Raw genomic sequence first — 24355 nt, 5'->3', positions numbered from 1 at the left:
GCCTGGCATTAAGGGACAATGTAATTTGTCATTATCTGGAAACTATTTGTGTGTTTCAGATAGTGGAAGATTTTTCTTTTTTTAAGACAAAAAAAAATCCTAACAAAGAAAAGAAAAATATCCCGGGTAGCATTTGGAAAATGTATGCTACCTCTGGAAGTGGGGGGAAAAAACAGAAACCAAGTGGAGCACATCTGCTTACTGGAAACTTAATACTGTTATTGTAAGGTTTTGTATAACTCACTTCCTGTCTTTATACTTACACAACAGGATATTTAAATTACAAGGACAACAGAGGAATGAGGCAAAAGATCCAGCTTACTGCTGTTGATCACAAATATATAGTCTCTGATTAAACGCTCACTTTTATGAGGAAAGTCACTTTCAGAAATAATTAGTAACCACAAGGTCACTCCTTAATTAAACAAGCCTAAGTGATTAACATCAGATTTACTGTTTATTAACTGTTTTACTATGCTGCTTAAAAAAAAAAAACTTTTACATAGTGGCAAGCACTAGTCATGCTACACAGGGAAGTCTTATCATCATTTTCGTTGCTAATGTAGTCTTTGGGGTTTTAATATCTCAGCAGTAACAAATTGCATCAGGATGAAATCTGGTACTGAAAAGTGGCTTCACAGTCACACTTTTTATTGTACCAGACTACAGTTGCCTCAACTGGAGAGGCTGAAAATAAAGGAAAACAAAATAAAAAATGAAGCAATTGCCAGGCTCAGTCACCATTAAGGGATCTTCTTAATCTGAACAATTTTTAAATTCCTATTTGGAAAGCTTTTCATCTAAAAATAAATATTTTGCCCTTACAAGCTGCTGCAACACTGATATGGGTTTATGGAAGTATTTAATCTATGGAGGGGAAGTAAAATATATGGACGCTCATAGGGTTGAAAGCTGGCACCTTCATGCGCAGAACAATTATAGCCATAGCTGTCAACTTTTCCCTTTTCTTGTGAGGAATCCTATTTGGAATAAGGGAATTTCCCTTAAAAAAAAGGAAAATGTTGACAGCTATGATTATGGCTTGGAGTTGTGTTAAAGCATTCAAACTGCAATCCTAACCATGTCTACTCAGAAGTAAGTCTAATAGGGCTTACTCTCAGGTAAGTGGGTTAGTTTGTGGTAAACAATTTAGAGCTGGGTAAAAATGGCCTCCAAAAATCCTCCATGACTGTTCATGCGCAACAAAATGGGGGGGGGGTGGTGTTTTGTGGGGTGTTGATGAAATTTTCCGAACATTTTTCCTCAAAATTTCAGCTCTTTGGACATGCAGTCCTGTGATTCCTTGAAGGATAACCCAGGGCCATAGGAAGCATTGGCTCTTCCTTTCTGATGGCATGGAGAAAGAGCTCTGATTTCAAAGAGGCAGATTTTATATTGCATTCCCCGCTGCCATGGAAACTTCTTGGGCTACTTCACTTCTAACATCAGAGCTCCTGTGTCAGGATCAGTGTCAGATTTATGTATAAGCTAAACAATCTATAGTTTAGGGCCCCACTCTCTTGAGGCCCCCCCCAAAAATTAAAGGGAAAAAACCACTGGATGTATATTTCCAAAATATAAGATAAAAAGCAAATTATTTTGATAAAATACATATTTTGTTATGTGCAAATGGCTTTAAACACTTATTAGGTCCATAAATTACCATGTAGCATATATTCAACACAAAAACCAGCAACCATTTATTGTTGACAAAGGACAGCTGGACATATAAAGAGTCCCATTACCTTCAGTAGCTTAGGGCCTCATCAAACCTAAATCCGGCCCTGGTCAGGATAGGGCAGTCTGCAGTGGGGGAAGGAAATGTCCTAGGCCACATCAGTCCCCCAGTACATAGACATACACATCAGTCCCCCAGCACAAACTATATCATTTTCAATCAGAGTAAAACCAGATGATAATGAACCAACATCTGGGAAAGGATGGAAGAGCACAATGCCCCACCAGCAGGATCCTGGCAAAGGACTGGATCAAGCAGATAAACTTATTTTGGTTGTCCTTTCCCTCCATCTTAGAATTGGAGCCTTAATGCTCATAGTTCATATTGGTCAATGAGCAAGGGTGTCGGTGGGGCAGGGAACCTCAGCTCCAGGGGCCAAATTTTGCTCCCCAGGCCTCACTGTCCTGCTCTGTGGCCAGACTCAGGCTCTAGCGATGCAGAGCTCTGGCATTGCTTCAGCAACAAATGAACAGAGACAGAGTCCTATATAGGAAAGTTTTTAATGTTTGACATTTTATTGTGATTTTATAATTTGTTGGGGCAACCCAATTTGCCCCATTTGGGGCAACCCAATCAGATGGTTGGCATATAAAGTATTAACAACAACAACAACCACAACTGACTCCCAAATGCAATCCCCGCCTACACTGAAAGATGTTTCTTCCATTAAAAGGGCCCATTCTGCTTCAGTTGCATCCTACTGTGACAGAGTTGGGAGATGGGGGCTCTGGTTTCTCTGAGTCTTTTCCAGTGGAGCCTTCTGACTTTGTGGACATCCTTGGACCTACAGGATTGTTTGGTGGAGGTGCTCCTGGGACAGGTCCCCTTTTAGTTCACAGTTCTCAACCTTGTTTCCTGAAGAAAGAGAACCTTACTCCAGTTTCATGACACTTTCTGTCAGAACTCTCCCAAGGCCACACTCTGCACCAGCCCTGCTTCACACACCCAAAATGTTTGCCTGGGATAGTGCTATTGTGCTCCCGCCCTGCGTGCGGGCTTCCTGCAGGCATTTGATTGTCCAGTGTGGGACCAAAGATGATGGACTAGATAGGCCTTCAGTGTGATCCATCAGGGCTCTTGTCATGGTCTTATATTTAAAAGAACCTGACGGCCCATTAAGCAGACTGCTCATCCATGTCTGGAAAAAGTGTTTCCCTGGTAGCAGAAAGCAAGGAATGCAACAGGAAAAGCAAAAGATCAGTTATCTGACAAGTTACAAGCTCCAATTACTCTAGCAGCCACAGAGACAGCTCTTTCTACATCTCAAATGGAGGTTAGATCCTAAAATGGCTACATATTTGCTTAAAACGAGAAGCAATATTGCATTACTTGCTTTCGTTCAGAACATTCCTCTCAGGACTGAGAAGGTAGGAACAGGGCCTCTGCTGACCCTTTGAATTGCACCCTGTCTGCATTTTTGGTCTCCACCATTTCTTTTAAGAAGGGAAGGAACAGGCATTTCTTGGGAAGCAGAACACAAGGATATTACCCTATGCTGTTCCTCAGGTGTTGGATCACATACAGTGGTACCTCGGGTTAAGTACTTAATTCGTTCCGGAGGTCTGTTCTTAACTTGAAACTGTTCTTAACCTGAAGCACCACTTTAGCTAATGGGGCCTCCTGCTGCCGCCGCACCGCCAAAGCACGAATTCTGTTCTCGTCCTGAAGCAAAGTTCTTAACACAAGGTACTATTTCTGGGTTAGCAGAGTCTGTAACCTGAAGCGTATGTAACCCGAGGTACCACTGTATTCTAATTTGAAAGGATGCATTGCTGTGTAGTGCAAGCTGGTCCATAGGACTGAACCACCCAGATGTGAAAATATATTGCACTGGGTTTATTATCTATTTTGTTTATTTGTATAACACCATTTGCCTAAGCCTCAGGGCAGTTTACAACAAAATCAAATACAGTGGTACCTCTAGTTATGAACTTAATTTGTTCCAAGGTCTGTTCTTAACCTGAAACTGTTCTTAACTAGAGGCGTGCTTTCGCTAATGGGGCCTCTTGCTGCCTCTGCACTGCCGGCACATGATTTCCGTATCCTGGGGCAAAGTTCTCAACACGAGGTAACTCTTCCAGGTTAGTGGAGTTTGTAACCTGTGGTGTTTGTAACTCAAGGTACCACTGTACCTAAAATTGGGGAGGGGGAGTTGGATTGCTTAAAACAGAAACACAACTCCTCATAACACTAAACAACAATTATTAATAGCAGCAGCAACAACAACAACCAATCCAGTTGGATCCAGGCTAGGGATTTATTCCATGTTAGTCCTATTCAGAGTAGACCCATTGACCATCGCTGCACTGTATATTTGGGGTCTATGGACCACAATAAAGCTGTTTGTGTGTGAATAGACCCATTGTTGTTAATGTCAGGAGTGCTCTGATGGTGTTTCCTGCTTAGCAGGGGGTTGGACTCGATGGCCCTTGTGGTCTCTTCCAACTCTATAATTCTATGATTCTATGAACCTAACTAACATATGTTCATTCATTTCAATAGGTCTACTCTGATTAGGATTGGCATTGAATACAACCCTGGGTGAGAGCCCTCACACTCAAACCCATATAAAGATTGAGTCATGACTAACATAAGCTGGAACTGTGTGTCTAAGTCTATCTGAATGCAACCCTTTGAAATTCATGCTAAATAGTTCAGACTCCTTCGGAAAACCCTCCAGATGTTATTGGACTCCATCTCCTATCAAGTTCAGATAGCCTGGCCAATGGTCAAGGTTTAAAGATGTTCTATCTAGTGACTAGTCGAGCAACATTTGAAGGACCACAAGTTCCTAACTCCTGATATGAACAGAGCAACATGGTTCTGTATGGTTGGCGCATCACTTCATAGCAGTAATCTTGCAGGTCACTTGTGCTTTCATGGCAATAGCACACACACGCACACACACACAAAAATTCAAATATTAATGTTGGCCTGGAAATAATCAAGCATTCCAGGAGAACTGCATAATTGCCACTTTAAGGCTGTACCTTGGAACCTTGACTGCAAGGTGTGTCTGTGTTGGAGTCAAGAGTGGGAGATGGCAGTAATGTATATATTGGACCTGAGTTTTTATGTATTAAGATATCCTGGTTAATTTTTCCTGGAGCCTCCTGAATTAACATATGGTTATGCCTTTCAATTCAGGGGGCTAAAGGAGAAAATACTTTGTATACTCTGACTTTGCCAAGTGATAGTTGTCCATCTTAATCTAGGAGAAGATTGCTTTGGACAGCAGCTGAACCAAAGGTCACTTCATTATGCACAACCTCTTTTTCTTTAGCAAGTCTTCACTGAAATGAAGAAGCCATTATTCCATTGCCTTCTGTGTGTGCGACATTGTGCACAGAAATCACATCACAGGTTGCAAAAATATTTTATTTGGCGACTGCCTATATGTGTATGGTTCCCCCCAACAAAACAAAAAAACCCACAATGAAGAATAACAATCCATAACAGCAAAAGCATCCAGTGCATCCCCCTCCCACTTATATCTCATTATTCCACTTCCATTTGCTATCCAGAATGTTGCTCCTTCCTCTGTTGCTCCCAATAGTCATATCAACCACCACACTATCCTTAAGCACACTTAAGGATATCATGAGCGAAAGGCAGGTTAATCACTGACTTTCTATAGACTTATGAGGTTACTTAGGAAGTTCTCAGGGGCTGTCCCCGCCCTTTGGGAAAACTTTTGTGCTTTAATAGCCAGCTGCCCCGTGGAGTTACTCACAGTATAATACACCTTTTCTGTACAGGTTTGAAAGGCATACTGTATAGAAAGAAAAGGGGATTAAATTGTAAATTTAGGAGAGAGAGAAAAACCAAAGAGCATGTTCAGCTTCTGTATATGTGGCGTATGACTAAAATATCTTCGAGTTCTCACCACAAGTTTCTTAAGGTTCTGCAGCCTCTAAGTAAGGCCTTTGTTGATATGAGTACTTTGCTTGTTACAGAATGCTCAAGGTTTATTAGTTTTGGAGTTTTAACAGGGGAAAAGCAGCAAACTGTTCTCAAATTTTGCAGCCCATAATAACCCACACTGGCTTTTAAACGTAAATGAACACTACTGTTGCATGGGATCATGAGCTGTATTTACAATAATAGTGTCTCGATCCAAATATTTGGCAGACTGTCATACAAATTATTTGTTTCAGCTCCTTCTCAATAGCTTCCAGCTTCCTGGGAATGTCTATAAAACATAGATGGTGTAAGGAATATTGATAGAGAAAACCGGCAATCTATTTAGCATTAAACTTTAAAGCAAAAGGAGTAAGTAGATGATTTTGAAATGTTTCAGTTTCCGGCTATAAATATGCACATATTCATGGACTGAGATTGCTAGGGATGACAACTAATTTATAATACAAATGTATTCAGCATACTTCCTCTAAATCGTAATCCAAGTAATCTCAGAAAGATAAATAACACACACACACAGCAAAGAAATCCACCTTCATGGCCTATGCTCTGGGAATGATGTGCCAACATTGTGCCCAATGGGGAAGATACAGTTGTGCTCTATCCTTATCCAAATAGTTGTGGAATCTGCATAAAGGGCCGGAACCCTGGCTAAATCACACACAGAGCTGTAGTAACCCCTGGCCATGAATGCAAACAACCTACCGGATGCAAATGGGTTATATATTAAACGACAGGAAGCCAACCAACAGGCTAGGCTATTTTCAAATCACACACACTAAATAAACAGCCTAACAGTTATTTAGAGCTGAGACTAGAACGTATCAAACCAGGAACGCCAATGAACAAAACTTGCAGTGGATAGAATTTGAGCAAGGGGAGGATGAAACTTACTGAAGATAGCGGATTCCTTCTTCTGGTGAAGGACTTTCAGGGATTAAATGTGAGAGGGTGTCATGAACTGGCAGGATGATGGGGAGGACAGCAAGGAGGAAGGGTATCCCAGCGAGGGGTGTAGCCAGGAGTGGGACACACCGGAGCAAGCAGGGGGTGGGAAAGGAAGTACTCACAGGGTGACAGAGGGTGGCAAGGGCATGGGGGTCAGAGCACAGGAACCAGAGCAGCAGGATCCATCACCAGAATCAGAGGACCCCCTGTCTCCATGAATACAGTGTGCTCTGAGGCGTAGAGAGCAGCAGGAGGGGTGCCCTAGGGGCTGAGGCAGGTAAGGACCCACAGGTTAGGCTTGCTAGCTCTGGGATGTGATTCCTCAGATGAAGTAGGCTTAGAACAGGTGAGGGTCACACCTTGTCTAGCCCAGGTGCTGAAATCAGCATGCAAAGAGCAAAAGGGAAGCAGAGCTGAGGTGCTGGGTCTACTCAACTGCTCACGTTGAGGGACCTTGGCTTGGCTGCTCCTGGATCTCTATGTGACTATGCTTCAGGTTTGACTCTGGACTGTATCCTGACTGCTGGACTTCAGACTTGGCTACTTGGATTGACCTTGGACTTTGCTTGTGTGGACTGACCCCCAGACTTTGAACTTTGGTCTTGGCATACTGACTTGCTGCAAGGTAGGCCAGGGGTTCAGGGCAGAAAGATGTGCCCAGGTCGGAAGAAATTGGCATTTCCCTTGGAGGCTTTGCAATTGTTAAACATGCTCAGAATGGTCAGGGAAGTGCCGTAGCTCAGCTGTTTTGAAGCAAATGCTTTGAATGTAAATTGTCCCATGTTAAATCCCTGGCACCTCCAGCTAAATCGTCTGGTAGTATGCAATAGAAATCCCAGAGAACCTACTGCCAATCGGGCCCCGTCTCCACTATGTATTTAAAGCAGTCTCATACCATTTTAAACAGGAACTGCTTTCCACAAAGAATTCTGGAAGCTGTAGATTAAGAGAGCTGAGCGCTGTTGGGAGGCCCCTATACACCTCACAGAGCTACAGTTCCCAAAGTGGTTTAACAATCTTTCCCTCTTCCTGGGGAACCCTGGGAACTGTAGCTCTATGAGGGGAAGGCATGGCCACACAGTGGCATGATACAGTGGTACCTCATGTTACAGGCGCTTCAGGTTACAGACGCTTCAGGTTACAGACTCTGCTAACCCAGAAATAGTACCTTGGGTTAAGAACTTTGCTTCAGGATGAGAACATAAATCACGCTGCGGCAGCTGGAGGCCCCATTAGCTAAAGTGATATCTCCGGTTAAGAACAGTTTCAGGTTAGGAGCAGACCTCCAGAATGAATTAAGTTCTTAACCCGAGTTACCACTGTACTACTTTCAATGTAGAGTGCAGAAGTACTTGAGTAGATAATATTGGGCCAGCATCAGACTCAGTATAAGGTGACTTCAAAGGATGGTGTGCAGAATTATTCCAAACTTGCGCAGCAAATAAATTGTGCTGGAGGAAGGCCCTGTTTTTATGCTCACTCTTGACATCGCAAAAACATCTCATTGAGCATTTATTTGTCTTTTTTTGTACAGTGTACCTTGCGTAAAGTGCATCCATGGTCCAATCTCAGGCTGCCAAGCAATTAGTATATTAGAGTTCAACAGTTAACCGTCGATGTGAAAGGAAAATAAACAGTTGGCCAAAAAGTGCTATGAGAAAGTTAGGATATGTTTCAGGGTAGAACTCTTTATTGAATTTCTCTCTCTTTAAAAATCATTCTATTTGGTGGCTTCATTCTTCTTGCTAAGGGTGTGATCGACCACATATGTGGCATTCTATAGGAATTGTTTTGAAACCAGCTGCTGCTGAGATTCTTTCAGCTGAGGCTGAAATTAAGAACAGGTTTCATAAGTTTGCTACCCGCTGTGAATCCATGATATAGTATATAAAAGCGCATATGGCTAAGAATGCTTGACTTCTACAGTAACCTTTTTTTAAACTTTCATATGTGATGATTTTTATAAAGCAATATTTATTCTATAACCATTCATTTTTTCTATTGTATAATAGGACTCTTGGATTATTGGGTAGATTCATCACGGAAGGGCTTTTGATCCAGTGGACATCTCTGCTAACATGAAGGACAGGGCAGACATTGATGTACAGTGGTCCCTCGGGTTATATACGCTTCAGGTTACATACGCTTCAGGTTACAGACTCCGCTAACCCAGAAATAGTGCTTCAGGTTAAGAACTTTGCTTCAGGATGAGAACAGGAATCGTGCTCCAGCAGCGTGGCGGCAGTGGGAGGCCCCATTAACTAAAGTGGTGCTTCAGGTTAAGAACAGTTTCAGGTTAAGAATGGGCCTCTGGAACGAATTAAGTACTTAAGTTGAGGTACCACTGTATTTGTATATTATCTCCTCCAGAAAATCAGCTCCAGAGTGTTGCAGAATCCTTCAGAACAGCATGGAAAGGTGGAATTGGTGAAACATCTCCCCTCCCCTTCTGTTAGCACAGGCATTCAGTGGATCAAAAGCACTTTCATGAATGCAAGGCCACCAGTGGAATTCCCTTCATGAAATAGTCTTTGCCCTTGTGTTTCTCTCTGTCTGTGTCCCCCACATTTTATGATGCACTTAAATTTAAACCATCTCCTAGCACAGTAGTAGGGGACCTCAGACTTGAGAGCTGAATGCAGCCCTCTGGATTTCTGTTGACCCTTGGCCCTGCCCACCACTGGCACATGCCCCTCAGAAAGTTGCATTAAAAGGAACGGGGCACAGCTGACTTATGTGCACTCCGCCAACACACACAGGATTCGGGAATGTAACCCCTGCACAAATCGGTCATTGCCTGTAGTTATCTTCAGGACTGCATTACCTTATATACCCTGGCCTGGTTGCTGTGTTCCTCAGGAGAGACACTTCTCAGCTGTGCTGCAGAGTCATGGTTCACTTTTTATCTATAAAAACAAAACAGGACTTTTAGTGTTGTGGCACCTGCCCTCTGGAAAGCACTTCTAGTCACAGGCAGGCACCTACTGAATTGGCATTTAGCTGCCTACATTTGCCTACTCAGGCTTTCCTGAGGGATAATTCGTTCATTTGTTGTCACTAGTTGTTTTTATTTGTGTGATGCTATTGTTGATTTTACGATGTTCACCACCTTGATTGTTTTATGTTTGGAGGAGAGAAATATTTGCAAATAAATAAAATGTATAATATATAAATAAAGGAAATCACAACTGAACAGTTTTTAAAAACTGAAAGAGGAAAGGAGAAAGAAGTTACAGAAAAACTCCTTATATTAAAGTTATGTTAAAGCATCCTTCAGGAACTTTGTTAAAATAACCATCAACTTGGCCAGAAAGGAAAGGTGTGAGAGAGACAATTTAAGCAGTGAAGCATTTGAAAGGGAAATGAAGTATTCATTATGTCTACATTCACTTGATTATTTCTGCTATCAGGCAAAATTTAGCCCCATCTCGATAATAACAGCATGCCAGAGTCCTCCTCTTCTGCAAATTCTCTTTAAGGCAGTAAGACATCCTATCTAATGGAAACACTATCAGGATATAAGGCTCTTTATAAACTCCTGAAATACTATATTGTTGCCAGAAGCAAGAGTTGCATAACAGGCTGGAAATCTAACAAGGTTAAAAACGTACTTCATATTTTCCCCCAATGGAAAGAAAAGGCATTGTTTCGCATTGGCTGGATTTATGCTTGACAAGGCACAACAGCTTGACCCTAGAGCTTGTAGTCGCATGGAACATCAGTATGTAAAACGATGCTGGACAAAAATGAAGGGATTGCCCTTATGCTCACTTTAGAATAGTTCTGGCACCTCATAGCTACAAAAGAATGTTCAGATTTTTGTGGCACAGACAGTGTTGAGTAAGAGGCTTCTTTGTAGCAGAGTAAAATTCATCTTGCTGACAGCTGTGAGCATTACTTCTTGAGCAGACTTTTAGGCAGCTTTATGCACAAACGGACTGGAATTCGCATGTGTAGTTTGTATCAAAACCACAATTATTGTGGCAATTAAACTTTGCATGTGACGGTGGTGTTGTCTGTGTTTTATAGCTGTAAACTGCAGATGCTATTTTTATCCATTTCTAAGTATTTTGAATGGAGTATTTCAGTCCCAGAATGGGGAACAGTGAAATAAAGTAGTAATAATAAGTATATACCAATGGGAAATAAAATATACAAAGATTACATTTATACAAAAATTGGACATTCCTGAAGATATTTGCTCTCTGAAAAGTTGCAGCTGCAATCTTATGCATACTTACTTGGGAGTAAGTATTGTGCTTCAAAGGCTTAATCTTGTTTAGCTGTACTTATGTCTGTATTTAAATTCTTACTCGGGGCGAGGGAAGGGATCAAATTTTTCAGTATTAATTAACATCCTGTTACCTAGCATGGAAACTAAAACAAATGCATGTTGTAGATATGCTTCATGGAACACACATGTTCCATGGGTGAAATTACAGTTTGTTTCCCAGCCTTTGGAAATGTTTCATGTGGCCTTTCCTTCCTATCCCCAGTGCTTCTCAGGACCTTTTCTTATCTCAACTTCCACCAATCAGCCTTAGGAATGAGTGATACAGCACAGAGTCTCATCAAAATGCCATTTTCCTGAGCTTGAGAAAGCCTACTTCCAAATGCTGAGCAAATAATTTATTTGACTCTGGCAAAAGTAAATAAATGTTTTCCTGTTCCTTGTACTCCATTAGACAGAATTATTACACATAGCAAACTATAAATAGTAAAATATGTATTGAACTATTAATATCCCTGACATTCTCATACAGTACTGTATTGTAATTTAACAACATAATTTCAAATTGGAGTACTTCTGTAAGATTTCATTGAGACACAGAATAGAAAACAAAGCACCTTTAAAAGAGATTGATCAAATCGGAAACTGGGATGTTTATCATTTATTTATTTGTTATCATGTAACACAATATTATTCCTATTATAATATTATTCTCTGAACCAAGAAACAGTACAATCCATTGGAAGATGACGATGACGATGAAGAACATCTATAGATTGAAATTATTTGGATCGACTAACTCTCTGCTACTCTGCACAAAACAGCTTACAGTGAGATTCTAACACTATGCAGAAGTAAATCCTGATGATTTCAATGGAATTTACTCTCAAAGAAGAGTATATAAGAGGGTAGCCACCTTCATGGCAATTTAATTAAAATGTGTTTCTCTTTCTCAGTTTTATTTGATCACAAACCCTGTTCACCTCTCTACAAAATTTAAGGCCCAACCAGGCAGCCCTTTCTAAGATGTTTATTCCTTTTACTGCGTAAGGATGAGCTCTGTGAAAAGCATTTTTGAAGGACCACATAATGGCCTAGTGAGCTTAACTCCAAACATTCACCTGACATTTGCATCAATGCCAGCCATGTTGTTGAGCCATCATGGCTTATGCTGTCGAGCTGTTCCCGCTTTTTGTGAACACAGCGTCTAAAGTAATTAGTGCTTGACACAACACGGCTCACAAATGAAAGAGATGGGTCATGACATTCTTGCAACGTGGAGAAGTTTAGGCATTCTGTCCAACTTTCACTCCAGTAACTTGTCACTTTTCCCCACTTGGAAAATTATTAGCCTCATATTATAGTTTTAAATGCTGCCTAGCAAAGCTGGCTTACAATGGATGCTTTAAAAGTCTGCACCAATAAATGCTCTTCTATTGTGTGCACTATAATGGTTAGAAAATTTGCACAGCACATTGTCGCTTGTATAGGTTTTTATAGAGTGAAATCTTATTCCTGATTTTCACCTGGTGCAAAGCAGAAATTACTGAAGTGTACGTATGACGAAGAGAATAAACTACTGTAGTCTGTGTTTTGAAAAGGACATGCAAGAATGATGAAAATGCAAAACGCAACCTTTTGAGTATAGATTAACTCTTTTTTCTTTTTAAAGGAAAATATAATATACCGGTCTCAAGCTGCTGTCAAAAATCACTGAAAGGGGCTATGTATACACTGAAGTATGAGTCTGTGGTATGGAATGAATCGAGAATGCCCCAAAACATATCTCACTCAGGCATTCATGCTGAAACCAGCAACAATTGTCAATGACCTTTAACACGTTTGCTATTCAAATTAGCGCAGATCATCAATTGCACACAGCATACATAGTTATGTTTTTGTGTGTTCTTCATTACAAACTTTCCCTCCATTTTCTTCTCCCCCTTTTTTGATCTCCAAGTGTTCCCTGACTCTAAGTATTTATATTTATGAGTTCAATTTGCCACAGACAGCGTGCATGCACGCCCCTCCCCCAGCGACTCTGCTTGCTGCCGGAGTAGATTCTGTCGCAAACGGGAAGAAGCTGGAGAGGGCTTATGCAGAGGCTCCCAGCGTTATGTGCACCAAATACCACAGCACTAGGTAACCGTTTAAACTGAAGCAGAGGCATCCTTGATTGTCTGGCTTGCAAAGAACCACACTGAAGAGATTTGGACAGCATGTTCCTTTTAAGTGCTTAGTAATCATGGTTGGGCAGGGAGGAGGGGGGAGGAGGGTGAATATGCAATGGAAGGAAAATGGAAAGATCGAATCAACACTCCTCAAAAATTTTGCCTTTGCCAGTTATCACACACTACAGTACTAGGCAAAGACTAAAACAAAGCTCCATTCTTACCCTCAACACATCCAGCACCTAGGACCACAATTCAGCCAATTAATTTGAGGCTCCCCACCTCAGACTCAACATATATCAGCTGCATGTTTGGGCAATTGCGGTGAGCTTTAGAAAGCATCCTGGAAAATATGAGACAAACTTTAGAGCTTATCTATTTATTTATTTTTAAAGGTATGTGGCAAATGGATTTGTTTTGAGAAGTTCCAACTCTTTCCACTGTTAGTTAGCAGTATTGTCTTCTTCTTACAGCCTCTTGTTTAAAAGGGGGGGGGGGGAGCAGGAGTAAGCCACTTCAGATATTATGACTCCTCTCAATGGGTAACATGTTTGCTTAGGGGATTCCATTGCCAAACATATTGGATAGTAGTCAACCGAGGCATACTCAGAGTAGACCCATTGAGATCAATGGACTTAAGTGAGTCATGATTTTAAATGAATCATGTCCATTGCTTTCAGTTGTTCTACTCTACCTTGTTGACTACCATCACATGATACAAGCACACACGTATTTGTCCTGTATATGCACACTGTGACTGATATGTTTTGGACAACACACTATGATACAATCATGTTTATTTAAAAAGCTGTGATGCAAACTGAGTTCATAGTTGATAAATGTCTCATTCTGACACTAAACAATGTATACCTTTAAGAAGGAGCAAGCATGTGTGCATAGCTTTCTCTTTCAGCTTCCAGTACATTGCCACATGAGATTACTGTACATATATAATTTGTGTGTGGGTATTCTAGTACAGCATGTACCTGTGATGAAATTAATGCACCCAGAAAAGTCACACGTAGGAAATGTCAAACCAAGATATCATGTAGAAGTTGTCTGTAGCAGACGTCTCTGAATTAAACAACAACAGCAACAATTTAACAAGAAGAAAATGCAATATGCAATAATGTTTTTATTTCAAAGTTGAGATACCAGCACCATGATACCTATCGCGAGAGAGTCGAAATTATACAAAATTGCATACTTAGTATGTGAATATATAGTTTCCTGTAATCCCCATCTATGTAGTCATTTGGCTGAAGCAGAGATGAATAACAGATCTGCTAATGAATCAGTCCTGTTAGTGGAATAATTGTTTTTTATGTGACTCGCTTTTGGCTATCTAGACTTTCCCCGCATAATACAAGAACTTTGTGCTGATGAGACAATAGTAGACAGTGTGTGCATTTAATATAGAACAGACCATTCGCCCGGCTGGGGGAAGACGTCAACCTATACGCTGCGAGGAAAAAGACCAGGAAAAGGAGAGGGGGATTCCTCCCGTCGCCCTCCATCCCAGAGCCCTCAAGGGATTCCCAGATGGGCTAAAGGGCGGCGGAAAGTTTGAAGCCGGAGGACCCCTTGCCCAGGGCTTGGCACCGAGGGGTGTAGAGACGCCCCCCTCGCTGCTCGCCGGAGTGGAGCTGGCGCAGTGAATCATGTGCAGTTCTTTCCTTATTGCCTTCAGCGCATGGTTTCACCTTCAGGTTTCTTGTTTGTCTGTGTCCTTCTCCAAATCGCTTCACCTCAACTGCAAGAAGGTAAGGGGATCGGGAAGAGATTGTTAAGCCATTCTTTTCTCTCCACTTCCTCCCTCCTTCTTTTTTTCTTTCTTTTTCTTTCTTAAGTGCTGAGGAAGAAGATGGGAGGGGATCAGAAAGAGGGGGGAAGAGCAGGGGAGAGATGAGAATATTCTTAATACGCCCGTGGGAAAAACTTCGCGTTTCCAATTAATAGTTAATCTCGCTCGGTAATTGAAGGGACTTTTTACAGAAACGCTAACTTTGGGCTCTTTGAAAGGGGTGGCGGGGTGGGGGGGTAGGGAGAGGGAGGAGGAGGAGGAGAAAGATGATTATTATTTTTTTGCTGGGGCTGAATGGATTGTCGCTATATGTTATTTTTTTAAACTGTGAACATTTGGACTTTGTACAGAGGGGGGTGGGGAGGAGATCTCGCATGCAAGAAAGAAATCTGCCTGTCGTTTTTAAAAATGAAATGTTTGCGGGCTGCGGGAGGGAGGCGATGCTTCTCCAGCTTGGGAGCGAACCACTTACATTATTAAGGGTATTTGCAGATTGGATTGATTTATTGCTTAGGGTGTGGGTGTGGGTGTGGGTGTGTGTCCCCTCTTCCCCTCGCCACTTCTCTCTCTTCCACCCCCACCCCAACCCCTCCCGATCCTCTCCCATCAGCTGAATTAAAAGGAATAGTTTATCCTGGAAAGTTGGGGGCTGTAAATTAGGTGGAGAGGAAGGGAGTCCTTGGAGGGCAATCCCGAAGATGAGTCCTGCCCATTGGATATACTGGGAGGGGGGAGAGAGAGATGAGAGGACTGGTGGGGGGGGGGTCAGAGAAGAGAAATAATGCAGACATTTTGTCCTATGAAACCCTCCTCTTCCTCCTCCTCCTCCTCCTCTGCCCCTCCCATCTCCACCCAGAATTAGCATAATACTTGCAACCGTCATTTGAATCAAGCTGTTTCGACAAGTTGAGGAAACTTTAGAGGGGTCGGAGTTGAGCTGCGAGAAGTCTCAGGGCGCAGGAGGCGTTTTTCCTCCAGGTTAAGGTGACAGGGAGATGGTCCCAATTTTGTGCTCTGGCTTTCGGGTCGCTTGCCCTCTGCAGCTGCAGCGCTCTAGAAAATGCTGCCCACTTCCCCGCGGCAAAGATATTGCTCCAGAAGCGCTGAAAAACTCCCAGGAGTAGACCAGCACGCTCTGGAAAATGTGTATTGGGTGGATCTAAGATCTTGCAAATTCAGGCAGCTCCTCCCCCCCCCCCAAGCTTTTGGAATCTAGATGTAGAAGGATATTTGTTGTTGTTGTTTCTAGACCGTTTCTGGAGATCTATTAATGCATGGTCTTTATCTAATCCAGATGTAGCCCCCTGCCCCCACTCTCTCAATCCCCATTCAGTGCCTTATTGTTGGTTTACATTGTGTGTGTGTGTTTGTGTGTGTGTGTGTGTGTGTGTGTGTGTGAAAAGCGATCTGTGTAACCTGTGGAATTTGAAATGCAAATAAAAGCCCGTGGGAGTTGAGGCAGAACAAATCAGCATTTATAAAGTGGGAAAAGATTTCATGTCTTTGAAAGCATAGGGGGTGAATTCTCTCTTTCTCTCCCCCCCTCCCCAATTCTATTAAAAAAAGAAACCACCGGAATATTGAACAGTGACGTCAATTTGTCCCTTTTCTAATGTGTGTGTGTGTGTGTGTGTGTGTGTGTTGATGTTGTTGTTCTTGTTGTTAATGTCTCAAAAGCGGGCATGCGAAGTGCTTACAGGAAAACAGATTACAAGATTAACATCTGTTAACATGATCGTTTATCTCCAGCCAAAAATAGGTCAGTCCTTTCTTAAGGAAGCTCGATTGGTTGGCGCATGATTAAATAATGAAATTAGACTAATGAGTTCGCAAATTAGACAAGAGTTGGGGGTGCTGTTATAATCCAACTGACTGACCTGCAAGAATAAAATTCATAATGGTAATGGTAATAATAGTAATGGATTCAGCGACTTTAGGAGATCAATGTAAGGTCAAAGCCTCTTTCAATGGAGTGACACAACTCCTCTCACCTCACCTCTGGGTCCCTCCTTCTTCTTCCTCCTCCTCCTCCTCCCTTTTCTCACTGCTTTACAGCTAATAGTGTGTTACAGACTCCAACTCTCGTTTTTCCCTTTCTCCACTGAGGTGATGCATTAATATTTTCCATCTCCAGTGCTTACGGTGAAGGAGACCAACTGCTCCATGGATAGGGATGTTTGTTGCTTCCTAAACAGTGGGGTGTTATTTTTGGGAGAGGTGGGGGGAGGGGTTCACACAATGTGACACAAAGTGGCAAAGAAGAATGGGAAACACCGATGCAAAGTAGCTCTGCTTCGCTTGACTCTGCCCTCCTCCAAAGATTGGCAGACCCACCGTCCAATCAGCAGCTCCAGCCCTCCTTACTGCCTTTGCATTGCAACTCCACATTACAGGCTCGGGAAAGCGGTGCTGTGCCCTTGCGTTTCCCTCTTTCTTTCTCTCCCTCTCTCTCCCTCTGTACGTGCATCTGTCTTTGTTGGGATATACGTCAGTATTGAGATAGGTAAATTAATACTTTCCCTCCCCCACCACCCCCGCCCATCTGCTGTGAACTAAAATCCAGTCCTTGGGACCAGAAACTCGAATAGTGAATAGAGAGTTATCGTTAAGGAGCAGGTTTTAAGTATCAAGTTGAGACCTGCTGAAGGCAAGGAAGTATAAAATGATCTATGGGTGTATTTGAACAATGTGGCAGACTCGCTTATCTGAAGGGAGAAAAAGGTGGGGTGCATCCAGAAATTCCACCCATTTCCAATCCGAGAATGATTATTTATATCACTTTAAAAGCCCATTGCTGTTAAAGACGGTTTTGTTGTTCTTTGGCCTTTAAGGTACTGCAGATTCACACCACCTCTGTAACATAATGGGTGTGTGTTTGTTTGATTTCTTCATGGTTTTCAAAGCAGACAGCTGTGTAGCCAAATAATAATAATGAATCAGGCAGTGCCCTCTCGATTCTTTCTGCACCAAGTGGTGTGTTTTTCTTAATGCTCAGAAATAATTTAAATGTAAAAGTCCGCTTTAGCAAATGTCAGATTTAACCATCATGGCACAACAGCATGACTGTTAGGCAGCATACTTTGTGAATGCCACACCACACAATGAGCACATTCATGGAAGGAGCAATCCTATACTATGCTTCAATTATGTTAGGCTGTGGATCTGCAGGATACTCCCCCTACGCCCACCATGGCAGCAATGCCCATCCCACTTGCATACCTTGAGAGTTTTGGCCCTTGGGGTCCAGGCAGTGGGGGGCGGGGAGGCCGCTGCCAGAGCCCATAAGCTCTTTGTCTCCTTTAGAGAACCATCCTGAGTCAGATTTTTCTAGGGGGTTAGGGAAAAATCCATGGGCATAGCGAACCCCCTAGATCAAGCAAAGCAGTAGAAATACTTAACTAACTGACCAATCACATCGGTTCTGCCCCCCAAAAGTCCTGACCCCCCCAACAAAAATCCTGGCTATGCCCATGGAAAGATCCCAGTTTACAATTTCCTAGACCTAGAGGGAAAGGGTTGTATTCAGCTGTGTCCTACCCAGAGTAGACCCACTGAAATCAATGGAACAATGTAAGTCTGTGTATTCATTTGAATGGGTCTACTCTGAGTTAGACTAGTATTGGATACAGCCGAAAGGAATAACATGTATGATAATGTCAAAGTCTTATTGAACAGCGTCCAGGATGGAGGTAATTCTGGAAGGAAAGTACAGTGTGTGTGTGTGTGTCTAACTAGCCACTCCAGCAGGGATTGTACAGTGGCTTGACATAGACATGAGGGTAGTAGCTCCATATTAAGGACATCTTCACCTGTTGCCTCTGTCTGAAATAGAGCTTTTCTGCAAGTCAAGAACGAGGAACCCCTGAGAGCATGCTGGTCACTGTTGCAGGTTATGGAGTGGATTTTGATCATGATGAGTGCAAAATGGGGAGTGGGGTGGATCCTGTAGCTGTGGCGATCAAGGGAAAGACAAATATTGTATTCAGTTTTTTACTGTTACTTATTTGTTCTGTGTATGTTTACCTAAAAACCAATAAAATGATTTTTTAAAAAATAAGAGAAGAGAGAATATCAAGCAGTAGCCAACAGGTCTCCAGCATAATCTCTGTAGAGGGATGCACAGTGGGTGCCTGTGAGCAGGTGAGAGAGAGCAGTGACTGGTGGTGCCTGAGTGCTCACCCCTGCTCCTTCCCCAGCCTTCCTGCCCTCCCTCTTGTGGGCTCCCATATGTGTGGTGCTCATTTCCTGTCCTACTCCATGCATCCAGGTTGCGATCCTGTAAGGCAAAAGTGTACCTGAGTGTCTCACCAGCAGTGGCCATAGTTGCGGTGGAGTGCCTGGCCTTTGCCAACAGGTAGCTTTGTTGGAAGGCAAGAGAACATCATGTGAAAGGCAGCAGGCAGTGTGGCTGCTATAAATAAAGCTGTACAGTTTAGACAAGACGGATGTAGTCACACATAGCAAAGGGGATGTGGTGGAGGGAGACACTTGAAGCAGGCATACATTACAGGGTGTGTTCCCCCCTTTATTTACTTAGTCGTTGGTGGGATGGAGTGGAATTTGGTGATAGGAATTTGGACCCCTATGATGAGTTACCTGCTAGGGTTCTAGGCAGTGGGCTGAAAGATCTCATGTGCGTTGTGAGGTCTGTCTGTTGTGTGCTCCTTTTGTCATGGGGGTGGATCTTTTTCATCAGCAGAGTTCTCCCTTGTGAGCTCTGTAGGTGGGCACAACATGAGATCAGAGCAGCATTCAAAATTCGCCAGGCGTGTTTTGAACCTGGCTATTGGTCACTTGCAACCAAGTGAAGATGTGCGGGCGCCAGGATGGTGCCTGACCATCTGGGGATCCAGGCCTGGGAATCCTTGGATCTTGCCTGTTTTCACACACTAACAGTGCATCCTTTAGAATTTTATTTGTGGGGTTTTATCTGCACAACTGGAACACATTTTATTCCATTTTGGCAACTGTAACTCTGGTTTAAGGAGCCATTTGGCACCTAGCTTATATTCCCGAGTTTCTAACATTGGATCAGAGTGGTACATAACTCTATGCACCGTATCAGCTGACTTAGGATGTCTCTGTGTGGGGTTTATTTACTGATGGTGGTGTGCTATGAATGGGTCCTATGCTTTGCCATGAGGATGTGACTGGAGTGATTGTCCATGCAGCAGTGGCTTAAATCCCCCCTTCCACTGATATCTCAGCTGTTTGTGTGGATTCTTTGTGATAGGCTGAGCACTGGTGTAATATTGTGCTATTGATGGGGATGTGCCTGTGGACTGAAGGATTGTAGGATATGATGTCTGTAGTTCTTCCCTGTGTGGCCCATGACTCTGCCTGATGTTGGCCTTTTTAATCCTGGAACGGCTCTGCCAGCAGAGTGCTCTACATATCTGTCAGGGCGACGGCCCATCTGGCATTCTGCCTGCGTAGCATGGCTTTGCCAGTTCCTACGGCAAATCTCAAGTATACGATTGCACCCTAAAAATGAATAGCTGCAATGTATCTTTCCCTGCTTTGTGCTTAGCAAATTCTTTGCTTTGCGATTTCATTTGTTTCCTGTTATATCAATATTATAATTGATTCTGGTTTTGTATGAGGAACATACTGCCTGTTAGTGTATTGATTGTTTGGGGCAAATGAGGTTTCTGTGCTTTCCAGGATAAATGGTTGATTTCTTGGGTTTTTCCATGACCTGTATTTGGGTGAAGGGGCAGAATGGACAATTGAAGGCCTAAATTTGCCCTTTTGTCTAGAAGCCAGCTGCCCACGTCTTTCGGAAGATGGTCAGAACTATTTCTTGTTAGAGAGAAACCTGAGTAGGTTCAAAGAAGAGTCCTTTATGCTTTGGCTTTGTGCCACATACTTTATTTCATAGCTGCTATGCTAAATGTGTTAACTACCAAAGGGTTTTTCATTAACTCACTTGGCAGCCATATATTTAACTTTTTGAAAAAAAGAAGAAGAGTGTAACTTAAAGAGGACAAAACCTCACACAAGGAACATTTTGCTATTCAGTGGCATAGTTTTAAGAACCAGATTTATTTTTTGAATTGTTTCCTCCTATTTGTTCTCTCCATCTCAACCTGGGACCAGAGTGGGTGGGGGAGATCTATCAATATTTCAGCAGCTAGTTGCCAGAGGCGAGCAGTAACTGAATATAGTCCTCACCCCTGTAACTCCAATGTGACCAGTCCCCTCTGTTTTATTAGGTCAGGCGTGCACCCATTGGTACACACTGTGGTGTTAGCAAGAACATTGTTCATGTTACAGAACAAGCCATGGCAGCTTTCAGGCCGTGTGGTGTTAGCTGTGGTGTTGTCTGTTTTCCTGCTTGACACCAATAGCCAAATCCTATGTATACCTAGTACTATTTTTCCAGAAAAAGAGGTGCTGGGACTCACCATGAGTGCCTCCCTTGTCCTCTTATAATTACAATGGTGCCCAGCTGAGAGTTGCCCAGAACTGAGTTTTAGTGAGTTCTGGCTGAAAAAAGGCCCTATGTATATCCATTTATTCATGATTACATTTATATCACACCTTTCCACCACGAAGCTCAAGGTGGAATAACAGTTGCCTCTCACAACAACCCTGTTCGGTAGGTCAGACCCAGAGTCCGACTAGCCACAGTCATTTGGTGAGTCTCGTAGCCAAACAATTATTTGGCTATGACATTTTAGCCACTACACCACACTGGTGTAGACTTATGCACTTCTTGAGAGAAAGTCCTACTGAAATCCCTGGGGCTTCCATGGTGGGTGGGTGTTTAAAAACCTCCATAGGATCAACCTGTTTAAGCATATTTGCATTTCCCACAACTGCCATGCAAAAAGGGAAAACCCACTTGGCTGAGATGTATGTTCTGCTTTCTGCTCTGTATGCAAAGAAATAGAGGTTCAAAAGTGCACTTACAAGCACAATTCTATGCATGCATAAGCTAGAAGTACGTAAACCCTATTTTTCCCTCCAGTGGAACATCTTCCGAAGCAGAATGCACAGCCTAGGGTCGTCCTCTGTACGCTAACCCATCGAACGCAACGGGACTTCCTCCTGAGCAACCATGCGTAGGGGGAAGTGCGCTTTTAGGATTATTTCTGAGAACTACTGCAGCCATGCCTGACAGACCCTCTCAGTGACACTGGCACCAGTTTGGGAGAAAGGTAGTGTGGTTTCAAGGTGCAGCTGTTTGCAGCAGGATAGCAGGAGTGGCTTTGCTCTGTCCTATCCACTGTGGCGGTGTCAGCTTTTATTATATTCTGGGACTACAATTAACTATCTCAGGAGAAGCAAAAAAACCCCAAAACCCTCCAACAACCCAACACTGGTAATAATCAGGATAATAACTGATGTTTGAGATTTTTGAGTGGGGCTTGGAGCTGCAAGGATTGGGGGACGGTAGAGATTATACCTGTGAAGGACAGAGCCAGAGCTCTGTTTCCTCTCCACCCGCCACCCCAAAAGCAGCTTGTTGCTGTGTGTTAGTCTGGAGGAAGGAGGGAGGGGAAAGCAGCAGAGAGGCGAAGAAGGGAGGAGCTTCGCCCTGGCAGGCGGCTCTCACCCTCAGTTGTTTTCTCCCCCTTTTTCTGTAGCCAGAAACGTCACACAGCCATGTAACTGTAATACAAGAAGTGAAAGAGGCAGAGAGAGAGAGAGAGAGAGAGGGAGGGAGGGAGAGAGAGAACAGGCACAGCTCAACTTCTAACCCTTAACAAAGGCAAAAAAAGAAAAAAGAGAGAAAGAATTTGTCAAGGCGCTACCCAAAAGAAAAGAAAAGTGGAGGTGGGCGGGGGGGGGGAGAGACCGCTGCAGCCCCTGAGAAACCAGGCGAGGCTCAATTTCTGGAGGAGGAGAAGCAAGCAGCTCTGGAGGTTAGAGCGCTGCCCTCTTGGATTATGTGGGGCTCCGGTTGGCGGAGGACACTGACTCGGGAGGTAATTGCTTTCTATTTTCAACTTGAGTTTTGTTATTGTGGAAAAGGGAGAGCAGCGAGGGAGCGTCGCAAGGCGTGGCGAGCGCAGCAATTGTTGCACAAGTGTTTAAAAGGGAGGAGGGAGGAGGGAAAGCATGAGGTGCAATGGTTTGGCTGGGTGGGTGGGAGGGAAATATGCAGCATGCACAGATGTAGATAAATAGTTAAGATGCCGCACAGCGGGGGATTAGTCGCCTGCACCCCCACCCCACCCCACCGCCTCCAATCGCTGGGAAGCTTTCCTTGGGGAAAGAGGGTACTGGGGAAACTGGGTGGTGGTGGTTTCCCAAACAGGAGATCCTCCCTCGAGTCTGGAAAGAGATGAAACTTTAGCAACCCAGATGTATTTCTTGGGCGTGAGATGAAGGCAAGCGCAGGTCTGCATAACAAAGGGAGAAGGATGGATCGCGGATTGCAGATCTTAGATGAACTCTCATTCTTGTTCTGGGCTTTTTCAGAGAAGTGGGTGGCTGGGAATCCAAAGCCCGTGCGTATTGACTCAAATATGCATTCGTTCATTGAAATGGGAGAGACTAGTCGCTGTTGTTGTTGTTATGTCATGTTGCATCTTAATCATTGGGGAGGGAGGTCTGCACAGAGTGTTCTCCGGAGTTCTAAGGCCTTAACAACTTACAAAGGAGTTGAAAAGTTGACATCAGGCCTTACATTGTTGTAAGTATGGAATGGCAGGCTTCCTCTGCTGTGTAATCAGCGGCTGCATTTAGAGATGAAACAAATCCCACGAAATGTTTTCCCAACCCATGATGTGTCTCAGCAAAATAATAAAAACAGAAACAGCCCTTCAGCTCAGTCCACAGGATGACTATTGCTCTGAAACATAAATATTCCAGCGGCTATATACATATTATCTTCTTGTGTTTGTGTAAGGGAGAAGAGAAGCTTGTTTTGCGAGGTTGCTTCCTTTTCTGTCAGTATGATGTTTAATTGTATCCTATCAAAATCTGAAAGATGTCATGTTGATACTTGCATATACTGTATATATATAATTGAATGCTCTCTGTCAGATTGGTAGGAGAGAGGGAATGGAGTAATGTATGGGTTTTCTAATAAAACTGGAGGCTGAGCTCGCATAGGAACATTTGTGGCATAATTAGTACTAGAGCTCAGTTATTCAAGGAGGCGTCTTCAGTTTCACAAGAGTTACTGCCATAGCCATCTTGAGCAAACTCTGAGTAATAAAGTGATCTTTAGTTCTGTTTGTCTTACTCTGAGTCATTTAATATTAGGCATGCCTTTATTTAGACCTGAGACAATGTGAAAGATGAAGTTAAGAGGCCTCTCATTCATTTGCAGGGCCTTAATCCCTGAAAGCTATATACACCACCAGTAGGGTTTTGTTTTTGTTTTCTTAAATACTGAATCATTTGAACACTTTATTAGATTATATCTAATGCATACAGGTGAAGATTTGTTTAGATAAAGCTCAAATTCAAAGTTGATGGCAACTATAAATGAGTATATACTTCAAATCTGGCATGCACAACATTAGGAACAAAAGAAAGAGCCCTGGTGGATCAGACTCTGTTTCCCACAGTAGCCTAACAAATGC

At 43.0% G+C, this 24355-nt stretch overlaps 1 protein-coding gene across 4 annotated transcripts in view; it reads left to right on the top strand.

Moving 5' to 3' along the window:
* The first annotated feature begins 14433 nt into the window (after nucleotides 1-14433).
* Nucleotides 14434-24355, top strand: part of ZNF516 (zinc finger protein 516) — a 111536-nt gene continuing 101614 nt past the window's right edge. For 2 of the 4 annotated variants that reach the window (XM_083746863.1, XM_083746864.1), the window contains exon 1: nucleotides 17792-22747. The gene's annotated coding sequence lies outside the window, so the exon portion shown is untranslated. Of the gene's footprint in view, nucleotides 14773-17791; nucleotides 22748-24355 lie in introns of those variants that run through there. The other 2 variants (XM_083746865.1, XM_083746866.1) reach the window with 2 other exon arrangements.

Source organism: Podarcis gaigeae (assembly GCF_964106915.1).
Source record: "Podarcis gaigeae genome assembly, chromosome: 7".
NCBI lineage: Eukaryota > Metazoa > Chordata > Lepidosauria > Squamata > Lacertidae > Podarcis > Podarcis gaigeae.
This window is presented reverse-complemented; position numbering and strand designations above follow the sequence as displayed.